This window comes from Schistocerca piceifrons, chromosome 7, assembly GCF_021461385.2.
Source record: "Schistocerca piceifrons isolate TAMUIC-IGC-003096 chromosome 7, iqSchPice1.1, whole genome shotgun sequence".
Classification (NCBI taxonomy): domain Eukaryota; kingdom Metazoa; phylum Arthropoda; class Insecta; order Orthoptera; family Acrididae; genus Schistocerca; species Schistocerca piceifrons.
The window spans coordinates 430,144,457-430,160,476 of NC_060144.1; the positions used below are offsets into that span (position 1 = coordinate 430,144,457).

The window sequence follows — 16,020 nt, forward strand, 5'->3', positions numbered from 1 at the left end:
AAGTAAAAATATTTATAGTCGATGGATCGGAATAAAAGTGGTACAACTGCTAGACAATTTAGTTATCTTCGTCGGAAACAAATAATCATGCCAATCGGTTGAGTAGATTTGAAGTTACCATACCGCGCGATAAAAAAGGTCATTTCGAAAAAAATACGTTTGAAGTTTTGACTACATATAAATACAATATTATGCAACTTACGTTAAATCTGCTATTCCGGGTCCATAAACCAGTCCCTCCTCCTCCTCACAGAGGGCATTCTGCTCGATCTGGGCCATCCTGTGCTGCTCCAGAGCCGCTCGTACGGCCGGTGACAAGCGGTTTTGGGCCGCTTGAATCCGGTGGTCGTCCGAATGCTTGGCGAACTGCGTCGAATAGAGTCCCAGGGTGACGTCCATCGTTGTCATGGTCTTCAGAATTGCTGGATACCCTTCGCTGAAGCTGCTCACTGCCAGGAAAGTCGCAGTCTCCACAGTCTTCGCACCAGAATGCAAACGCTTGGGAGCTAACTTCCAAAGACACGCGTTCAAACTTTCATTTGAATTTTATGTGTTTCCTCCCAAGCACCGGTACAATAACTCGTCCTCGGAAAAAAAATCTGGTGCGCGAAAAAGGCCGATTTCAGGCAGGTGCATTTTTTTTGTTCAACAGCGAATAACAAACATTTCTATTCCGTATCGGGAAAAACCGTTTCAGGGGTGGATTCTAAACAATTTTATGGATCCAAAAATACAACTTAAAACTAATCGATTATTTGAACCAAAAGATAGTAAACCTCCTCTTAAGTTGTTTTCTGCGACATCAAAGGCCCAGTTGAAAATATATTAATCTGGTTCGTGCATGTGTTCGTGCAAGTGTGCGTTATAGAACAAAGTCTTGTTCGACACGTGTGAAACTGTATCTGCTTCGACGTCTAATCTTCATATTCATTCCTGTTTTGCCTTCAATGCGTTTCTTTCCTTGCCCTAATGGGCAAATCATGTTGTTTGATATCCGGCCCCTTACAGAACTCTTTCCCTTATCAGCTACCCCCAGCAAGACAGGTGTAGCGCAGTTTCTAACAGGGAGTCTTTGAGAGGGGTTATCAGTCATGGCGTTCAGGCTATTGTATCTCTCGCAATTCTGAATAAATTGTTCAGTAATTATGGAAAAAACGGAAGCACCGCAGTTCTGGCCACGAGCCGGACCATTCGGATCCCATCGACCGCCGTGTAATTCTCAGTCAATGGCCCCATCGAGGTGCGGTATGAAGGAGGGTGGTTCAGCGAGCTGCTCTTTCAGCCGTTGCCGGGTTAACAGACTTGGTGCCGCTACTTGTCGTCCAAGCATCTCCACCACTGGCTTCACATGGGTGCGCCTACCCCATTCCCGTCCTCCCACCAAGAGAAAATCATTGGCAGTTTCGGGAATCGAACCCGTGTCCTTCGCACGGCACGCAGCCGCATTGATCACTCAGTTGTAGAGGCGAATTAGCTAACTGCTGGTAATTCTTATTTTCACTTGGAATGTAAACTGTTCACTTCGGTAGTGGCCTATTGGGGTAGGTTATTGGCTTACATCTTTCTCAGAGACGGAATGCTGCAATTTTTTCCAGTTATTTTTCGTTTCACAACAACAGCCTTTCAACTCCCGCATTGCTGCAACAAGCCGGCCGCGGTGGCCGAGCGGTTCTAGGCGCTTCAGTCCGGAACCGCGCTGCTGCTACGGTCGCAGGTTCGAATCCTGCCTCGGGCATGGATGTATGTGATGTCCTTAGGTTAGTTAGGTTTAAGTAGTTCTAAGTCTAGGGGACTGATGACCTCAGATGTTAAGTCCCATAGTGCTCAGAGCCATTTTGCTGCAACAACAGGAGAAATAAAACAATTGGGGTTTCTGTCCAGATGAAACCATTCGATATTGGCTGTTTACTTTCGATTTAAGATAGACACATCGAGGGTTTTTTTCTCAACAACAACAAAATAATCGCGCCGTGCAACGTGCCGTGTGCTGTCATTTTAATCAGAACGTCACGTCGCGTCACACGGTCAAAAGGACAAAGCCACTCGCAACTGATTGGCAGGATTATTGCCGTGAAATAAATAAATAGACAACAGAGTAATGTCACAGCACAAGTTCAATCGGTAAATCGATTTGTTCCTTTGAAGCGACTGACTCTCTGTTCGCGCAAAAGCGCGGCAAACGCTTTACAATTTATTCTTCGCATTTCACTGCAGCAAATTCGAAAGAAATTTCAACAGCAAATATTGGTGCAGAGATTTTTCAGATTGGAGTGTTTATAAATGAACTCATTCACAATTTTCCACTGTCTAGCTACCAAAGGAAAAAATAATGGTACAACGTTGGAAAGAGCTAGAGAGGCGGCCAAACGAGGCAGTGCATTCGAAAGCGAGAGACTCCAGCGATTAACACAGAGGTTTGCACGTTCTTTTGGCTGTTAGAGAATTTTTACATACGTGTGGAAATTTCAACGTGCCACAATCTTTATTTTCGTGTTATGATTTCTCCATCAGCCGACAGATCTGTGGCATATTTTATTTTTTGCGAAAACAGCCGAAGAGGAATATTTTACAACAATTTCATTTTGCTGCATTTCGCCAATGTTCGTATATTTTCAGTTTACGAGAGTCTACCATTTTTAATACAGCTGTCTGCGAATATTTCGTCACTCTGCACTTCTTTTTTTATTTTCCTTTTTGTTTTTTTCTTACGGTTGAGAATTTTTGGTTGCCTGATGTTTCCGCGATGAATAAAAAGCTTCTTCCATATATGAACATATCATAATGAATTATCACTACGAATTACGTCAATTTATAAATATGAGCCACGCAGGACTGATTGTACTGAAATAAAAAAAGAGAGCAACTTTGACAAGTACTCGTATTACAACTCCAGAGGAGTAACATTGCTGTTAAAATAAATTATCACTGTGTACTTAAAAAGGCCGCAAATAACAAAAAGGTTTGAAGGGACGTATTTTCCTGTAATCTTAAAGGAAAACTCATTGCCCAGCTCCTTTAACGTAGCTTCTGTGTTGTGTGTGAACAATTTATATTTACAGATATCAGCCTGAAGTAACTTTGGAATCAAGTAACTGTCAACGTAATTTTCGTGGAATTTTAGGAAATGCATAGCTAGGCAGCTGCCATGTACACAAAATTCCAATTGCCCGAAGAATGACGAGGAAGACAGGAGAAGTTGTGGCTCTGAGCACTATGGGACTTAACTGCTGTGGTCATCAGTCCCCTAGAACTACTTAAACCTAACTAACCTAAGGACATCACACACATCCATGCCCGAGGCAGGATTTGAACCTGCGACCGTAGCGGTCGCGGGGTTCCAGACTGTAGCGCCTAGAACCGCTCGGCTAACAGGAGAAGTTGTGAATACCTTTATGTGAATGTCTTTACTAGGGTGAGGTAAGCAGAGTTGGCAATCTCGCAAAAACGAAAGTTCCTGCGCTCGAACTCAGCATCGACGGCTGAAATTAAACCATGAATCAAGGCGAATATAGATGCAGTATTTCTTCACTTCGGAAAAGCATTCGACTCAGTATTGCATCAGCACATACTGATTAAAGTACGATCTTTTTCGGTGGAAATGAAATTCGTGATTGGGTTGAGGATTTATCATTAGATAGAAAGCAGTATATTATCTTGAATGGAGAGGCATCAACAGATACAGAAGAAGGGACTTTTACTGTTGATGTTGTGTATTAATCACCTGACTGATAGTATTGGTATTAATGGTAAACTAATTGTAAACGATGAAGTGGAGTATTATCTGAAAATAGCTTCAAAAACATATCAGCTGGTTGCTTGTGCAATATCAGTGTATCACAAATGGACTCAGTTAACCCATACAAATACTTTGGCGGAACAACATCTATCGGTATGAAATAGAATGACCACATAGAGACAGCTGTAGGTAAAGCAAGTAGTAGACTTCCGTTCATCGGTAGGACACTGCGAGAGTGTAATCCATCCTTCCATCCTAATATCAAAGACGCGAATGTAACTCTACACGTTACTCGTTCACCACTAAACCACTAAACAGATTTTGGGGAAATGTGGTATGGAAGTAGCTTGAACTCTGAGAAAGAAACCAGGCTACATTTGAAATTTTAAAAAAGTATTTTAATATAATTAACGTTTTTAAATATGGTATACGTGAGTGGGATGCGGACGACGCCTTCGAGGAGATCGGAGACCCGGAACGTTTGCAGACTGTTCGGTGACTCTGCGAATCCAATGTTAACTGGTGAGCAGTTTCTGAAATTAAAAAAAAGTTACTAACTAACTTACGACGTTAAACGATTTCCACATCGAAATGTTGTGGGCACATAAAATCCAACAGTAAGTCCGAGAAACGTATTCGGATCTATTACTTTGGGAAAGTCTTAAGGAACATATTATTAATATTATTTATTTTACGATGTAAGACTGATTTAGCACATAGATCTAAGAGAGCTCCAGTTGCGAAAGTTACTCGAACTCAACAAACCTCAGAGAATTCTTAGATCCACCGGAACTTAGATGCAGAACGTCGTGTAGTCTTAAGACCTAGAGAGACATTACAATGAGGCGACGAAACTCGTGGGGTGTCTCCTGAAACCATATCGGACCTCCCTTTTCCCGGCATAGTGCAGCAACTCGACGTGAAATGGACCCCACAGGTCGTTGGAAGTCTCCAGCAGAAATATTGAGCCTTGCTGCCTCTCTAGCCGACCATAAATGCGAAAGTGTTGCCGGTGCGGGATTTTGCGCACGGACTGACATTCGGTCATGTCCCATAAACTTTCGATGGGATTCATGTCGGGTAATCAGGGGGGCCAAATCATTCGCTTGAACTGCCCAGAATGTTCTTCACACCAGTCGCGAACTATGACCTGGTGACACGGCGCACTAGTATACATAAAAATTCCATCGTTGTTTGGGAACATGAAGTCCATGAATGGCTTAAAATGGTCTACAAGTAGCCGAACATGAGCAGTTGCAGTCAACGATCCATGTAAACACAGCCCATACTACACTACTGGCATTAAAATTGCTACACCAAGAAGAAGTGCAGATGATAAACGGGTATTCATTGGACAAATATATTATACGAGAACTGACATGTCATTACATTTTCACGCAATTTGGGTACATAGATCCTGAGAAATCAGTACCCAGAACAACCACTTCTGGCCGTAATAACGGCCTTGATACGCCTGGGCATTGAGTCAAACAGAGCTTGGAGGGCGTGTACAGGTACAGCTACTCATGCAGCTTCAACACGATACCACAGTTCATCAAGAGTAGTGACTAGCGTATTGTGACGAGCCAGTAGGTCGGCCATCATTGACCACAAGCTTCCAGTTGGTGAGAGATCTGGAGAATGTGCTGGCCAGGGCAGGAGTCGAACATTTTCTGTATCCAGAAAGGCCCGTACAGGACCTGCAACATGCGGTCGTGCATTATACTGCTGAAATGTAGGGTTTCGCAAGGATCGAATGAAGGGTAGAGCCACGGGTCGTAACACATCTGAAATGTAACGTCCACTGTTCAAAGTGCCGACAATGCGAACAAGAGGTGACCAAGACCTGTTACCAATGGCACCCCATACCATCACGCCGGTTGATACGCCAGTATCGCGATGACGAATGCACGCTGGATTCATCCGAAAAAAATGACGTTTTGCCATTCGTGCACCCAGGTTCGTCGTTGAGTACACCATCGCAAGCGCTCCTGTCTGTGATGCAGCGTCAAGGGTAACCGCAGCCATGGTCTCCGATCTGATAGTCCATGCTGCTGCAAACGTCGTCGAACTGTTCGTGCAGATGGTTGTTGCCCTTCATACGTCCCCATCTGTTGACTCAGGGATCGAGACGTGGCTGCACGATCCGTTACAGCCATGCGGATAAGATGCCTGTCATCTCGACTGCTAGTGATACGAGGCCGTCGGGATCCAGCTCGGCGTTCCGTATTACTCTCCTGAACCCACCGATTCCATATTCTGCTAACAGTCATTGGATCTCGACCAACGCGAGCAGCAATTTCACGGTACGATAAACCGCAATCGCGATAGGCTACAATCTGACCTTTATCAAAGTCGGAAACATGATGGTACGCATTTCTCCTCCTTACACGAGGCATCACAACAACGTTTCACCAAGCAACGCCGGTCAACTGCTGTTTGTGTATGAGAAATCGGTTGGAAACTTTTCTCATGTCAGCACGTTGTAGGTGTCGCCACGGGTGCCAACCTTGTGTGAATGCTCTGAAAAGCTAATCATTTGCATATTACAGCATCTTCTTCCTGTCGGTTAAATTTCGCGTCTTTAGGACGTCATTCTAATGGCCAGTAGTGTATTACAAAGCCATGATCAACTTTTACAGTGCCTTGTTGACAACTTGGGTCCATGGCATCGTGGTGTCTTAACACCTGAAATCGGGACTCATCAGGCCAGGCTACGGTTTTTCAGTTGTCTAGAGTCCAATCGATATGATCACGAGCCCAGAAGAGATGCTGCAGGCGATGTCGTGCTGTTAACAAAGGCACTCGCGTCGGTCGTCTTCTGCCGTAGCCCATTAATGCCGAATTTGGCCTCTCTGGCCTGACGGATATGTTCGGCGTCAGTCCCACATCGATTTATGCGGTTATTTTACGCAGTGTCGCTAATCAATTATAACTGACAAACTCTACGCCAACGCCGCTGTTCTCGGTCGTTAAGTGAAGGCCGTCGGCGACTGCTTTGTCCGTGGTGAGAGGTAATGCCTGAAATTGGGTATTCTTTATATACTCTTGACACTGTGGATCTCGGAATATTGAATTCCCTAACGAATTCCGAAATGGAATGTCCCGTGCGTCTAAGTCCAACTACCATTCCGCATTCAAAGTGTTAATTCTCCTCTTGTAGCAATACTCACATCAGAATCTTTTTCACATGAGTCAACTGAGTACAAATGACAGCCCCGCACTGCTCTTTTATACCTTGAGTACTCGGTACTATCGTAATCTGTATATGAGCATATCGCTAACCTATGACTTTTGTCACCTCGGTTTAGAACAGTCACAAGCCTGTCGCATTTTATGCGCTGAGCATCACGCGTCTGTTATGGCTACCGAGACGCTTGAAGAGTCACAACGATGGCGTAATCTAAATGCTGTAGGACAAACAGCAAGACGTCGTGCCTTTACGTGTAGAAAGTGGGAGTCTTTTGGTGAGCCTACATTTCAGTATGTTCCATTAACTAACAATGTTAATCATCAATTAGTCATCATAATGGAATTTTCACTCTGAAGAGCAGAGTGCGCTGAAATGAAACTTCCTGAAAGATTGAAACTGTGTGCCGAACCGAGACTCGAACTCAGAACATTTGCCTTTCGCAGGCAAGTGCTCTACCAACAGAGCTAACCAAGTAGGACTCACGACCCGCCCACACAGCTTTTAATTTCGCCAGTTACTCGTCTCCTGCCTTCCAAACTTCACAGTAGCTCTCCTGCAGACCTTGCAAGACTAGCACTCCTGGAGGAAAGGGTATTGCGGAAACATGGCTTAGCAACATCGTAGCGGATGTTACAGAATGAAATTTTCACTCTCCAGCCCTAGGCTGTGGCTAAGCCATGTCTCCGCAATATCCTTTCTTCCAGAATTCCTAGTTGTGCGAGGTCTGCAGGAGAGCTTCTGTGAAGTTTGGAAGGTAGGAGACGAGTTACTGGCGGCATTAAAGGCTGTGAGAACGGGTCGTGAGTCCTGCTTTGGTAGCTCGGTTGGTAGAGCACTTGCCTGAGAGAGGCAAAGGTCTCGACTTCGAGTCTCGGTCCGGCACAGTTTTAATCTGCCAGGAAGTTTCGTTATGGATTAGTCACCTTAGGAAGATTCTACATGAGGCAAAATAATACAAATACATTCATTAGGTATCTGTACATCGACAGCACGCACATTCATACAAAGACATGTATTTATCTACACCACTATACAGGTTGAGGCACTGAAGACAGGTCACCTGAATAACTCAGCCACTTTTTGTGATAGAAGAAAATCTTTTTAAAAAAATTTGCGTAGCTTGAAGGAGGATATAGCGTGGTGTTCATTGATGTTTCGTAGTTGTAAGGGTAGAGGAGATGCGATATTCAAATTTGTTATTTTGAACGGATTTGAATGTTATATCATTTTCCGTTTAAACCTGGATTACTAAACCCTTGCAAAATTTACGAATGTTTGTAGAGTATGAAACATTCATTTTGTACATAGTTTGGTACGTAACATACAACTGGAAATCTAATAATTGCAATTAGTTGATGCATAAGGGAAAGAATTTTGAGAGGAGTTGGAGAAAATGCGATAGTATAAAAATAAGACCTCTGATCGGTCTTTTGATAGCAGCTGGTCATCTAAAAAGCAATGGGTTCAACGTAAGAGTACTGTGGAACAAGAAGTATGATCCACCAATGTTTGGAGCCACAATAGGTCATCAGAGATTTGAAGACTTGTTATTGTTGCTGCAATTCGATGATAAAGCTGCAAGAAGTGTTCGACGAGAGAAAGATAAATTCGCTCTGTTCAGAGATATTGGGAGGACATAAATCACAATATTGGGAAATCTTATCTACCAAACAAAAATTTGACGGTCTGTGAAAAGTTATTTACAGTCCATGCACGTTATGCATATATGTAGTATATGAGACCAAAACCTGATAACTATGGAATAAAAATTTTCTGGATATGTGATTCTAACGATTTCTACCCACTGAAAGGGCTACAGTACCTCGGGAAAGAGGAACGAAAGAAGCAAAAGTGTTGTTTTCAATGTTGTCAGTCATCTTGCAACAGACTAATTCAGTAGTTGCCGAAATATCGCAATGGATAATTTCCTCATATCCGTGGATCTGGCAGATCTCCTAATACAAGATAGGTTGACACCTGTAGAAATAGTTCGACAAAATAAAATACTTGTATTTGGACAATTTTGGCCAAAGAAAAGCTGGCAGAAACATACTACAGAATCTGCTTCCATTCACGATCTTACTCTACTCACATACATTCCAAAAGAGGGTAAAATTGCAGTGCTGATTTTGATAATGTATTGTAGGCTAAATGCACCTACTGAAATGCTTCGAAGCTTGACGTAATAAAGTACCAGAACGAGACGAAAGGTGCAGTGACCACACTAAATCAGATAGTGCGTACTTACTCCTACAGAAGAAAAACAACTTAGTTGATGTATAAGAAGTGGCAGAATACCCAACATTCACATCAAAAACATGAAATGTAGCCGTCAGATTTTTCTTGCGGAACTCGCTGAAGATTTGGTTCAACCGTATATCAAAAGAAGACCAAAACCATAACTTCAGGAACGTGTTCTTCATTGTATGGAAATTGTTCATGAGCCCCAAGACTCCATTGTAGTAGGAAAAGGAAAAACTCCATTAAAGAACAAGCGTAGTTACGTGTACGACCCTAACAAAGGAAGAATGCAGAAAATTGTTTGCAGTAGCCGTAGAAGAAACGTATGTGGTGGGCATTCAACCTCTGTAGTGAAATACAATAATTGCTCTCTGTGAAAACAAGACACAGAAACAACTTTTCAGGAATAAAGTCTATCAGTCTAATAGAAAAATATATAATAAATATAAGAACCTTTTTTTTCAGGGTTCGTCATTCAGCGACATTTAGTAAAATAAATGCAGATTTTTTCATACTTAACTACATTAAAAATTTATATTGATATTAATAAAACACTATTGAAACAGTATTTATTCACATTTGTTAGTGAAAAAATAACGTTATACTTTATGAAGAAAATATACCTTTGAGTCTCGTAGACTCACCTCAGGTGTCTACCGTGATGAAATAGCTTGGGTAATCGAGGGTTAAATAGAGCAACGGCTTTTGAATTCTTAGCAGAGGTATTGCCACTCTTACTGGAAGACATCCCACTGGACATACGACAAGTCATGCGATACCTACTACACGATGGACGTGTTGCACGTTCTGCTTAGAGAATTACAGCTGTTCTGAACAACAGACGTGAAGGTTGTTGACCTGGTCGATCTAGCAACACAAATGGCCTGCACGTGTTTCAGACCTAACGCTTCTGGACTCGCACTCGGGGGTAAATTCAAACAACAACATAACAACGAGAATCCAACCTTTCGCGAAGACATAAGAGATCGTGTTAACAAGAGCTTGTTCTGCTATCCGCTCGGATGAAATCATTGTGCAGTACTGTCCACATCCAAACGTTTTAAGGTATATATGACTGCTAATGGTCACCATTTCGAACACTTGTTGTAAGAACGTTTTCTGATGTCATTGAATTAAGTACTGTGCATTTCACCCTAGTCTCATTGTATCCATTTGCAAATGCACTTGTAAATGATCAGCATCATGATGTGATGTAAGATAATTACATTGTACAGTACATCTTCAAAGGTGTTATTAAAAGGTAAACAATACACCACACCAATCCATTTAAAATAACAAAGTTGACTGATATCTTCTCTATTCTTCCACCTACTAAAAAAGGATGGACGCCATACTATGTCCCCCCTTCAAGCTAAGTAGCTTTTGTTTGAAAGATTTTCTTCTATCAGTCCAAGTGACTGGGTTATTCAGGTAGCCTGTCTTAGATGCCACGGGAAAGAGCTAGTAAGTCTATATAGGTTGTATATGCTTGTGTGATCCCTTCTACAATACCGCTCAAGTGTGCGGAACTCATACGAAATAGTTCCAACAGGGTATTTTGAACGCCGGCCCTGTGGCCGAGCGGTTCTAAGCCCCTCAGCCCGGAACCGCGCGCCTGAGACGGTCGCAGGTTCGAATCCTTCCTCGGGCATGGATGTATGTGATGTCCTTAGGTTAGTTAGGTTTAAGTAGTTTCTAAGTATAGGGGACTGATGACCTCAGATGTTAAGTCCCATAGTGCTTAGAGCCATTTGAACCTTTTTTTTATATTGAACATGTACAAAAAGGGACAGTACGAATGATTACCGGTTTGTTTGATTCATGGGAGAGCCTCACATAGAGACTGAAAGACCTGAACTGGCAAATGCTTGAAAGTACCTGACACTCGCACGAGATCCTACTTAAAAACTACCAGCGCTAAGTGAAGACTCTGAGAATATGCTGCAACCACTTGTTTGTGGTCTGCTAAGGTACGATTAGACTACTTACAGTGTAAAAACATGCATTTAAGGAGTCATTCTTCATAAGCTTCATACACAGTGGGAATTACCCCCTGCCAAGCCTTCGGAGAGGTTTACAGTGTGTGAAGGTAGATGAAGATGTAGATGTACAAGGTGGCCCAGAAGCAACGATCGGAAAGTATCCAAGTAACTTAGCATATCGTTTCTCTGTTACATGCACTTGGAAATGTATTCTAGGTTGAAAATAATGTTCCCTGCCAGTAATACGCCTGTCTTCAGGCAGATTTTAAATCACAGCAATGCACTTGTCACTCCATGAAAGCACAGCATGTGATAGGTTTTTGCTTGTGGTTCTGGCGAATACAACGGCGTGTGATCGTGTCCTATTTTGCTACCGAGATGATACTGTTATAAATATTTGTGTTACAATGGCGGATACCAACAGATTCATAAATGACGAACATTTTCTTCTTAGGGTATGGGTGCGTGAAAAAGAACGAACAGGTGAGATATATGAAGAATTTAGGGAAAACTTTTTTTATTGCTTCAACAAAGAAGATCCAACGGAGGCAAATTGTTGGATACTTCAGTGGCGACTCGCGCAAAATGTTGCCAACGTGCGACAATTTGATGGCATAGGGTCGTTTGAATGCCAACGGCCTTGCCGCAGTGGTAACACCGGTTCCCGTCAGATCACCGAAGTTAAGCGCGGTCGGGCTGGGCTAGCACTTGGATGGGTGACCAGCCGGTCTGCCAAGCGCTGTTGGCAAGCGGGGTGCACTCAGCCCTTGTGAGGCAAACTGAGGAGCTACTTGATTGAGATGTAGCGGCTCCGGTCTCGGAAACTGATATAAGGCTGGGAGAGCGGTGTGCGAAACATATGCCCCTCCATATCCCGATCCAGGGACACCTGTGGACTGAGGATGATAGGGCAACCGGTCGGTACCGTTGGGCGTTCAAGGCCTGTTCGGGAGGAGTTTAGGTTAGTTTAGTTTTAGAGTCTTTTGACTTACAATGGTAATAAGCGTTACTAAATTGAAGATATTAATTTTATGTGTACATACTGAACTCTTTCAATGCATTTAAATTTCGTAATTGATCGTTTAACATTGTGAGGAATAAAAATAAATGAAAAAATGTGTAGCAGAATGAATGGAATCCTAACCAAAGACTACCTATTCAGTGCCCTTCACCACTCGGTCATAGTGTCATTACGTCAAATGCTCCTCAAAAATCGCTCACATTCTAGCCTTGCGCAATAAGTTACACATACTTCCAAAGATAAACATTGACCAGGTGCTGTGACAAATGTAGCACTCCTGGTGCAAGCAGGGGTGATATCACATCAGAAAATGTACGTCTACCACTACATATATACTCCGCAAGCCACCATACGGTGCGTGGCGGAAAGTACCCTGCACCAATACTAGTCATTTCCTTTCCCACTCGCAAGTACAGCGTGAGAAAAACGACTATTTATATGTGTTGTGTACATAGTTCCGTGTAGTCAGCGCGTGCACAACTTCCCCAATAAAGCGCGCCCCACTAAGCACAACAGCGCAGGCGCAGCGCTCGTCCGTCTCCGCACTACGAGATGGCGCTGTCTTAGAGACGGACCAAATTCTGTTTCCGCCGATCCGCGTATTAATATGTAACGCAGCCAATGAGACTGCTGCTAACGTAGAACCTTTTCTCCTTGCGGATCACACTCCTGAACGCGCGAGGTATTATAACGAGTGTACAGACCTCCGATTAGTCAGTCTGATTTAGTCTGCATTTGTCTGTACCAGTCTATAGTCAAGTTTCAGTCTGGGCCTAATAAAATTATCATATTCCTGTACATAGCCATGAAGATAAATGTATAGACACTTTGTCAAGTATCAGAGATATATGAGAATAAGATTAACATACCAAGACCAAAGGAACTTCAGATTGTCAATCGTAAATAGCATCCAGAATCAAGTTAAGTAAGGTTTATGATTGTTATTATTTCAATAAATGTGTGTGAAAATTAATCAAGTTCTGTTTAAAGTTGGTCACCGTCAATCTGCTACTCTAAGCGTGCCAGTGGCATTTCTATCATCTGACCTAACGGCAGAAGATAAATACGCCACAATAAGACCACGAGACATATTGCTGACACTCGCCTACTTCGTTAGAGCGACAAGTCAAATAATCTGATGGTGTGTGTACCAAAGTTCTTACAGTACGCACACCACAATATGTCTGTGTATGAGCCCTAATTTATCGTATCTTATCTTCCTGGTTCTTAACCGCAATATATGTTGGCGGCAGTAGAATCGTGTGATAGTCAGCCTCAAATGGCGATTCTTTAAATTTTCTCAATAGTATTTCGCCTTCCCTCCTGGTATTTTCATTTGAGGTCCCGAAGCATCTCCGTAGCAGTTCCGTGTTCTTCGTACTTACTGGTAACAAATCTAGCAGCCCGACTCTGAGTTGCTTCGATGTCTTCTTTCAATCTGACTTGGTACTGATCCCAAACACTCAAGCAGTATTCAAGAATAGGCCGCACCAGCGTCCTATACGTTGTCATCTTTACAGGTGAACCACTCTTTCCTAATACTCTCCCAATAAACAGATGTCGAGCATTCGTCTTTCCTACCACAGTTCTCACATTTTCGTTCCATTTCATATCGCTTTGCAACATTACGCCAAGATATTTAAACTACTTCACTACGTCAAACGGGACACTAGTAATACCCTATCCGACGATTACAGGTTTTTTCTTCTTACTCATCCCCATTACCTTACATTTTTCCATATTTAAAGCTAGCTGTCATTCATCACAGCCGCGCGGGATTAGCCGAGAGGTCTAAGGCGCTGCAGTCATGGACTGAGCGGCTGGTCCCAGCGGAGGTTCGAATCCTCCCTCGGGCATGGGTGTGTGTGTTTGTCCTTGGGATAATTTAGGTTAAGTAGTGTGTAAGCTTACGGACTGACGACCTTAGCAGTTAAGTCCCATAAGATTTCACACACATTCACACACATTTTTTGCATTCATCACAACAACTAGAAATTTTGTTAAGTCGTCTTGTATCTTCCTGCAGTCACTCAACTTCGACACCTTCGTCAGCGAACAACTGCAGGTTGCTGCTCACCCTGTGTGCAAGATCATTTATGTATATGGAAAATAGCAACGGTCGTATCACAATTCCCTGGGGCACTCTTGATGTTACCTTTGTCTCCAATGAACTATTGCCATCGAGAACAACATACTGGGTACTTAAGAAGTCTTTGAGCCAGTCACGTATCTGGGAGCCTATTCCATATGCACGTACCTTCATTAACAGTCTACAAGTATGGAATCTGCCTGTTGCACTTCATGCATTGTTCACAGTATATCATGTGAGAAAAGAGCAATCTAGGTTTGGCATGAGCGATGCTTTCTGAAGCCGTGCTTATTCGTGAACATTATTTTTCCGGTCTCTAGGAAATTTATTATGTTCGACCTCAGAATATGCTCAAGAATTCAGCAGCAAACCGATATTAAGGATATTGATCTGTAATTTTGTGGGTTCGTTCTTTTACGCCCCTTATATACTGGAGTCACCTACGCTTTTTTTTTCATTTGCTTGGCACTTTGCGCTGATCGAGAGATTCGTAATAAATGCAAACTAAGTAAGGAGCCAGTGACGAACTCTTTGTAAAACCGAACTGGGCTTCCATCCGGACCTGACGACTTATTTGATTTCAACTCTTTCAGTTGTTTCTCTACGCCAAGGATGCTTATTACTGTGTCTTCCATGAGGACTCTGTACGATGGTCAAACATTGTACGATACTCCTATGTGAACTATTTCTTTGAATTTAAGACTTCGGCCTTCGTTAACTATCTTCTGTTTCCAAACCAGAGTGGTCAACGAGTGAGTGGATGGAAGCCTCAGACCCGCTCAGCGATTTTACAGAGGACCAGAATTTATTCGGGTTGTCCACCAGATCTGTAGCCAAGGTATGACGGTGTTAGTTGTTGTATGCTTCGCGCATTGGTCTTTCCACAGACTCACTAATTTTTGACTGTCATCATTTGCGCGTCCGCCATGCACCGAGAGTGCAACAACCTTTGCTTCCACAGCATTTTCCGAATTATTTTATTAAACCACGGTGGGTCTTTTTCGTCCTTAATCCACTTACTAGGCACGTATTTGTCTAGATCATGATTTTAAATCTGTTTAAATTTTGCCCATAATTCCCCTATGTCGAGCATTCTGGAACTAAATGCTTGCAGTTCATTGTCTACGTGAGATGCTAACAACTACTTATCTGCTCTTTCTAGCAGAAACACTCGCCTATCCTCCTGACTAATTTATGCGCAGCCGAAAACAGACAGCTGGACACCCTCTCGGAGTTGACCATAGCAAGGCTGACCATCATTTCAACATTCGACACTTGTTTCTAGTTATCGTGGAGAGAACACTGCAAAACATGTTTTGGTCCGTTTTATTTGCATAAAGCATGCGTTCGAAGAGAAATGGCGTAATTTTAGTGAGATTTCTGGCTTACATTCGAAGGGTAGGATCACAATTTTTAGTGTGGTATTTACAGTGTGCTGTAGCACTTTAGCACATAATAACTGACCTCTAGTGGGTAACTGGAAAGAAAGGCCTTTGCAGCTGGGCTGAGACAGATGCACAATGCAACAGCAAATCCAAAGAATATGACAACCATAATGAAGTCCTTGCACGCTTAAATACATCATTGCTTCGTTCACCAGCAAAATCGACAAACTAGTGGTCGGCGGAGATGAACATTCCGAGAACATCCATGCATTGTTGGATGAGAAAGGGGGGTTACCGCTCCTTTCGACCCGACAACATCAATGAATTGTCATGATTGTCATGATACACAACGTGATGTTCAGCATACAAAGGG

General features: G+C 42.8%; 1 pseudogene; it reads left to right on the top strand.

Annotated features, from left to right (window-relative positions):
- The first annotated feature begins 11,782 nt into the window (after window positions 1-11,782).
- Window positions 11,783-11,900, top strand: LOC124709501 (annotated as a pseudogene).
- The last annotated feature ends 4,120 nt before the right edge of the window (window positions 11,901-16,020 follow it).